Source organism: Notechis scutatus, chromosome Z (assembly GCF_049901735.1).
Source record: "Notechis scutatus isolate UNSWTSFEM ecotype Mainland chromosome Z, rNotScu1.2, whole genome shotgun sequence".
NCBI classification, from domain to species: Eukaryota; Metazoa; Chordata; class Lepidosauria; order Squamata; family Elapidae; genus Notechis; species Notechis scutatus.
In genome coordinates, this window is record NC_142025.1 from 122,052,495 (window position 1) to 122,059,994 (window position 7,500).

General features: G+C 49.0%; 1 protein-coding gene across 1 annotated transcript in view; it reads left to right on the forward strand.

Moving 5' to 3' along the window:
- EPHB4 (EPH receptor B4) overlaps window positions 1-7,500 on the forward strand; it is a 50,172-nt gene that overhangs the window by 1,331 nt on the left and 41,341 nt on the right.

Consider the following 7,500-nt stretch of genomic DNA (forward strand, 5'->3'; position numbering starts at 1 on the left):
CCCCAGCTCTTCAGCTGTTCTTGGCCTCTCTCTCTCCGCCCTTTCTCCCCCTCTGTTTCTCTCTTCCTCTCTCTCTCTCTTCCTCTCCCTCCCTCTCCCTCTGTTTCTCTTCCTCCCTCTCTCTCTCCTCTCTTCCTCTTCCTCTCTCTCTCTCCCCTCCTCTCTTCCTCATTTTCTCTTCTTCTCCCTCTCGGTCTCTCTCCCCCCTCTCTCTCTTCCCTCCCTCTCCCTCTGTTTCTCTTCCTCCCTCTCTATCTCTCTTCCTCTCTTCCTCTCTCTCTCTCTCCCCCCTCTCTCCCTCTGTTTCTCTTCCTCTCTCTCTCCCTCTCTTCCTCACCCTCTCTATCTCTCTCTCTTCCTCCCTCTCTCTCTTCCTCCCCCTCCTCCCTCTCCCTCCAGTGTTTTCTCACTCTCTCTCTCTCTCTCTTCTCTCTCTCTCTCTCCTCCCCCTCCCTCCCTCTCCCTCCAGTGTTTTCTCACTCTCTCTCTCTCTCTTCCTCTCTCTCTCTCTCTTCCTCCTCTCTCCCACTCTCTCTCCTCTCCCTCTCATGCTTTCTCACTCACTCTCTCTTCCCTCTCTCAGTCTCTCTCTCTCTCTATCTCTCTCTCTTCCTCCCTCTCTCCTACTCTCCCTCTCCTCTCATGCTTTCTCTCTCTCTTCCTCTCTCTTCCTCTCTCTCTCTCTTCCTCCTCTCTCCTACTCTCCCTCTCCCTCTCATGCTTTCTCACTCACTCTCTCTCTCTTCCTCTCTCTCAGTCTCTCTCTCTATCTCTCTCTCTTCCTCCCTCTCTCCTACTCTCCCTCTCCCTCTCATGCTTTCTCTCTCTCTCTTCCTCTCTCTTCCTCTCTCTCTCTCTTCCTCCTCCTCTCTCTCTCTCTCTCTCTTCCTCCCCCTCTCCTACTCTCCCTCTCCCTCTCATGCTTTCTCTCTCTCTTCTCTCTCTCTCTCTCTCTCTTCCTCCCCCCCTCTCTCTCTCTTCCTCCCCCTCTCCCACTCTCTCTCTCCCTCTCATGCTTTCTCTCTCTCTCTTCCTCTCTCTTCCTCTCTCTCTCTTCCTCCCCTCCCTCTCGTGCTTTCTCATTCTCTCTCTCTTCCTCTCTCTCTCTCTCTTCTTCCCACCCACCCACCCACAAGCAGGCGGGGAGGGGGGCCAGGCTGAAAGCCCCAGGAATGCCAACTATCCAGAGGTGAAGTGTCATCAGCCCAGCCAGTGGGGGAGAGGGGGGAAGGAGAGCCCAAGGAGGGAGGGGAGGGAGGGGGCCCTTGGCTTCCCCTCCACTGGTTGCTCTCTAGGGGATTGGGGGTGGGCCTCCCCTCCCCCAGAAGGCACCCCTCCCCTGCCAGAAGCGCCAGGCCTTGGTGGACGTTCCCCAAGAGAGAGGAGGGGTCCAACTCTTTGAACAGAAGGGGGCCGTTCTCCAGCAGCCTGGCTCTGGGTTCAAGTCCTTGTAGAAGGCTTTGCGGGGGGTCGGGGGAGGCAGGGAAGGGGGTCTTAATGGGTTGGCAGCCCCTTGGGGAGGGGGCTTAGGTAGAACAAGGGGCGTGTTTGGGGCAGGGTTGGAAGGATTGGAATCCTCCCTTCCTCCCTCTTTCTCTCTCTCCCTCTTTCTTTCCCTTTCTATCTCTCCCTTCCTTCCCTCCCTCCCTCTTTCTCTCCCTTTCTATCTCTCCCTTCCTTCCCTCCCTCCCTCTTTCTCTCCCTTCCCTCCCCCTCTTTCTCTCCCTTCCCTCCCTCCCTCTTTCTCTCCCTTCCCTCCCTCCCTCTTTCTCTCCCTTTCTATCTCTCCTTCCTTCCCTCCCTCCTCTTTCTCTCCCTTCCCTCCCTCCCTCTTTCTCTCCCTTTCTTCCCTCCCTTTCTCTCCCTTCCCTCCCTCCCTCTTTCTCTCCCTTTCTATCTCTCCCTTCCTTCCCTCCCTCCCTCTTTCTCTCCTTCCTCCCTCCCTCTTTCTCTCCCTTTCTTCCCTCCCTCTTTCTCTCCTCCCTCCCTCCCTCTTTCTCTCCTTCCCCTCCCTCTTTCTCTCCCTTCCCTCCCTCCCTCTTTCTCTCCCTTTCTTCCCTCCTCTTTCTCTCCCTTCCCTCCCTCCCTCTTTCTCTCCCTTCCCTCCCTCCCTCTTTCTCTCCCTTTCTATCTCTCCCTTCCTTCCCTCCCTCCCTCTTCTCTCTCCCTTCCCTCCCTCCCTCTTTCTCTCCCTTTCTTCCCTCCCTCTTTCCCTCCCTTTCCTCCTTCCTCCTCTTTCTCTCCCTTTCCTCCCTTCCTCCCTCTTTCTCTCCCTTTCCTCCCTTTCTCCCTCTTTCTCTCCCTTTCTCCCTCCCTCCCTCTTTCTCTCCCTTTCTTCCCTCCCTCTTTCCCTCCCTCTCCTCCCTTCCTCCCTCTTTCTCTCCCTTTCCTCCCTTTCTCCCTCTTTCTCTCCCTCTCCTCCCTTCCTCCCTCTTTCTCTCCCTTTCCTCCCTTTCTCCCTCTTTCTCTCCCTTTCCTCCCTCCCTCATCCTATTCCATTCCCTTCTATTTTATATTCTATTCTATGCTTATTTCTATTCTGTTCTATTCTCCGTTCTACTCTATTCCATTATTCTATTCTGTATGGGGTTGGACTGGATGACCTCCAGGGTCCCTTTCCAACTCTGATTATCTGTTATCTCTTATATCCTATTCCATTCTCTTTTATAGTCTATTCTATGCTTATTTCTATTCTGTTCTATTCTACGTTCTACTCTATTCCATTATTCTATTCTGTATGGGGTTGGACTGGATGACCTCCAGGGTCCCTTCCAACTCTGATTATCTGTTATCTCTTATATCCTATTCCATTCTCTTTTATAGTCTATTCTATGCTTATTTCTACTCTGTTCTATTCTCCGTTCTACTCTATTCCATTATACTATTCTATATGGGGTTGGACTGGATGACCTCCAGGGTCCCTTCCAACTCTGATTATCTGTTATCTCTTATCCTATTCCATTCCATTCTATTTTATATTCTATTCTATGCTTATTTCTACTCTGTTCTAGTCTCCATTCTACTCTATGCCATTATTCTATTCTATATGGGGTTGGACTGGATGACCTCCAGGGTCCCTTCCAACTCTGATTATCTGTTATCTCTTATATCCTATTCCGTTCTCTTTTATAGTCTATTCTATGCTTATTTCTACTCTGTTCTATTCTCCGTTCTACTCTATGCCATTATTCTATTCTGTATGGGGTTGGACTGGATGACCTCCAGGGTCCCTTCCAACTCTGATTATCTGTTATCTCTTATATCCTATTCCATTCTCTTTTATAGTCTATTCTATGCTTATTTCTACTCTGTTCTATTCTCCATTCTACTCTATGCCATTATTCTATTCTATATGGGGTTGGACTGGATGACCTCCAGGGTCCCTTCCGGCTCTCTTTGTTATTTTGTGAGTCAGAAATTGTGGGAGCTTCATCCCTGGAGGCTTTTCAAGAAAGAGCCTGGACTGCCATTTTGTCAGGAATGGTGTCAGGTCTCCCTGCTTGGGAGGAGATGGGGGGTTGGACTGGATGACCTCCAGGGTACCTTCCGACTTTTATGATTCTGTTATTAGAGAAATTGTGGGAGCTTCATCCCTGGAATCTCTCAAGAAGAGTCTGGACTGCCCCTGAGTCCAAAAGGGTGTGGGATGTCCTGCTTGGGCATGAGGGTTGGATTGGATGACCTCCAGGGTCCCTTCCACCTCTGTTAATCTGTTCTCTTCTTCCTTCCTTCCTTCCTTCCTTCCTTCCTTCCTTCCTTCCTTCCTTCCATGATGTAGAGTCTCCGCTTTGGGAGGAGGGGTTGGACTGGATGACCTACAAGGTCCCTTCCAACTCTGATTATCTGTTATCTCTTATCCTATCCTATTCCATTCTATTTTATATTCTATTCTATGCTTATTTCTATTCTGTTCTATTCTACATTCTACTCTATTCCATTATTCTATTCTATAGGGGGTTGGACTGGATGACCTCCAGGGTCCCTTCCGACTCTGATTATCTGTTATCTCTTATCCTATTCCATTCTATTTTATAGTCTATTCTATGCTTATTTCTATTCTGTTCTATTCTACGTTCTACTCTATTCCATTATTCTATTCTATAGGGGGTTGGACTGGATGACCTCCAGGGTCCCTTCCGACTCTCTTATTATTCTGTTAGTCAGAAATTGTGGCAGCTTCATCCCTGGAGGCTTTTCAAGAAGAGTCTGGACTGCCAATCGGTCAGAAATGGTGTCGGGTCTCCCTGCTTGGGAGGAGAGGTGGGGGGTTGGACTGGATGACCTCCAGGATCCCTTCCAACTCTTTTATGATTCTGTTATTAGAGAAATTGTGGGAGCTTCATCCCTGGAGGCTTTGAAGAAGAGACTGGACTGCCCATCTGTCAGAAAAAAATGTGTAGTGTGTCCTGTTTGGGAGAAGGGGGGTTGGACTGGATGACCTCCAGGTTACCTTCCGGCTCTCTTGTTATTTTGTGAGTCAGAAATTGTGTGGAGCTTCATCCCTGGAGGCTTTGAAGAAGAGACTGGACTGCCAATCGGTCAGAAATAGTGTAGGGTGCCCCGCTTGGGAGGAGATGGGGGTTGGACTGGATGACCTCCAGGGTCCCTTCCCACTCTGATTATCTGTTATCTCTTATATCCTACTCCATTCTATTTTATAGTCTATTCTATGCTTATTGCTATTCTGTTCTATTCTACGTTCTACTCTATTCCATTCTTCTATTCTATATGGGGTTGGACTGGATGACCTCCAGGGTCCCTTCCGACTCTTTTATTATTCTGTTAGTCAGAAATTGTGTGGAGCTTCATCCTGGAGGCTTTTCAAGAAAGAGCCCGGACTGCCCATCGGTCCGTAAACGGTGTCGGGTCTCCCCGCTTTGGGAGGAGGAGATGCGGGGGTTGGACTGGATGACCTCCAGGGTCCCGACTCTGTTATGTTTCTGTTACTCAGAAATTGTGGGAGCTTCATCCCTGGAGTCTCTCAAGAAGAATCCAGACTGCCCCTCTGTCCAAAAGGGTTGGGAGGAGATGGGGGTTGGACTGGATGACCTCCAAGGTCCCTTCCACCTCTGTTAATCTGTTCTCTCCTTCCTTCCTTCCTTCCTTCCTTCCTTCCCTCCTTCCTTCCTTCCTTCCTTCCTTCCTTCCTTCCTTTAATGATGTAGAGTCTCCGCTTTGGGAGGAGGGGGTTGGACTGGATGACCTCCAAGGTCCCTTCCGGCTCTCTTTGTTCTTTTGTGAGTCAGAAATTGTGTGTGGAGCTTCATCCCTGGAGGCTTTTCAGGGAAGAGCCCGGACTGCCCATCGGTCCGAAACGGTGTCGGGTCTCCCGCTTTGGGAGGAGGAGATGCGGGGTTGGACTGGATGACCTCCAGGGTCCCTTCCGACTCTGATTATCTCTTATCTCTTATATACTATTCCATTCTATTTTATAGTCTATTCTATGCTTATTGCTATTCTGTTCTATTCTACGTTCTACTCTATTCCATTATTCTGTTCTATATGGGGTTGGACTGGATGACCTCCAGGTTCCCTTCCAACTCTTTTATTATTCTGTTAGTCAGAAATTGTGGGAGCTTCATCCCTGGAGGCTTTTCAAGGAAGAGCCCCGACTGCCCATCGGTCCGTAAACGGTGTCGGGTCTCCCCTCTTTGGGAGGAGAAGATGCGGGGGTTGGACTGGATGACCTCCAGGGTCCCTTCCGACTCTGATTATCTGTTATCTCTTATATCCTATTCCATTGTCTTTTATAGTCTATTCCATGCTTATTGCTATTCTGTTCTATTCTACGTTCTACTCTATTCCATTATTCTATTCTATATGGGGTTGGACTGGATGACCTCCAGGGTCCTTCCGGCTCTCTTTGTTCTTTTGTGAGTCAGAAATTGTGTGTGGGAGCTTCATCCCTGGAAGACTTTTTCAAGGAAGAGCCCGACTGCCCATCGGTCCGTAAACGGTGTCGGGTCTCCCCGCTTTGGGAGGAGGAGATGCGGGGGTTGGACTGGATGACCTCCCGGGGTCCCAACTCTGTTATGATTCTGTTACTCAGAAATTGTGGGAGCTTCATCCCTGGAGTCTCTCAAGAAGAGTCCGGACTGCCCCTCTGTCCAAAAGGGTTGGGAGGAGAAGGGGTTGGACTGGATGACCTCCAAGGTCCCTTCCACCTCTGTTAATCTGTTCCTTCCTTCCTTCCTTCCTTCCTTCCTTCCTTCCTTCCTTCCTTCCTTCCTTCCTTTCTTTAATGATGTAGAGTCTCTGCTTTGGGAGGAGGGGGGTTGGACTGGATGACCTCCAGGGTCTCTTCTGGCTCTCTTTGTTCTTTTGTGAGTCAGAAATTGTGTATGGGAGCTTCATCCCTGGAGGCTTTTCAAGAAAGAGCCCCGACTGCCCATAGGTCCGAAACGGTGTCGGGTCTCCCCTCTTTGGGAGGAGGAGATGCGGGGTTGGACTGGATGACCTCCAGGGTCCCTTCCGACTCTGATTATCTCTTATCTCTTATATGCTATTCCATTGTCTTTTATAGTCTATTCTATGCTTATTGCTATTCTGTTCTATTCTACGTTCTACTCTATGCCATTATTCTATTCTATATGGGGTTGGACTGGATGACCTCCAGGGTCCCTTCCGACTCTTTTATTATTCTGTTAGTCAGAAATTGTGGGAGCTTCATCCCTGGAGGCTTTTCAAGGAAGAGCCCCGACTGCCCATCGGTCCAGAACGGTGTCGGGTCTCCCGCTTCGGGAGGAGAAGATGCGGGGTTGGACTGGATGACCTCCAGGGTCCCTTCCGACTCTGATTATCTGTTATCTCTTATCCTATCCTATTCCCTTCTATTTTATAGTCTATTCTATGCTTATTTCTATTCTGTTCTATTCTACATTCTACTCTATTCCATTATTCTATTCTATATGGGGTTGGACTGGATGACCTCCAGGGTCCCTTCCAACTCTCTTATTATTCTGTGAGTCAGAAATTGTGGCAGCTTCATCCCTGGAGGCTTTTCAAGAAGAGTCTGGACTGCCAATCGGTCAGAAATGGTGTCGGGTCTCCCTGCTTGGGAGGAGAGATGGGGTTGGACTGGATGACCTCCAGGTTACCTTCCGGCTCTCTTGTTATTTTGTGAGTCAGAAATTGTGTGGAGCTTCATCCCTGGAGGCTTTGAAGAAGAGACTGGACTGCCAATCGGTCAGAAATAGTGTAGGGTCTCCCGCTTGGGAGGAGATGGGGTTGGCCTGGATGACCTCCAGGGTCCCTTCCGACTCTGATTATCTCTTATCTCTTATATCCTACTCCATTCTATTTTATATTCTGTTCTATGCTTATTGCTATTCTGTTCTATTCTACGTTCTACTCTATTCCATTCTTCTATTCTATATGGGGTTGGACTGGATGACCTCCAGGGTCCCTTCCAACTCTGATTATCTGTTATCTCTTATATCCTATTCCATTCTATTTTATATTCTGTTCTATGCTTATTTCTATTCTGTTCTATTCTACGTT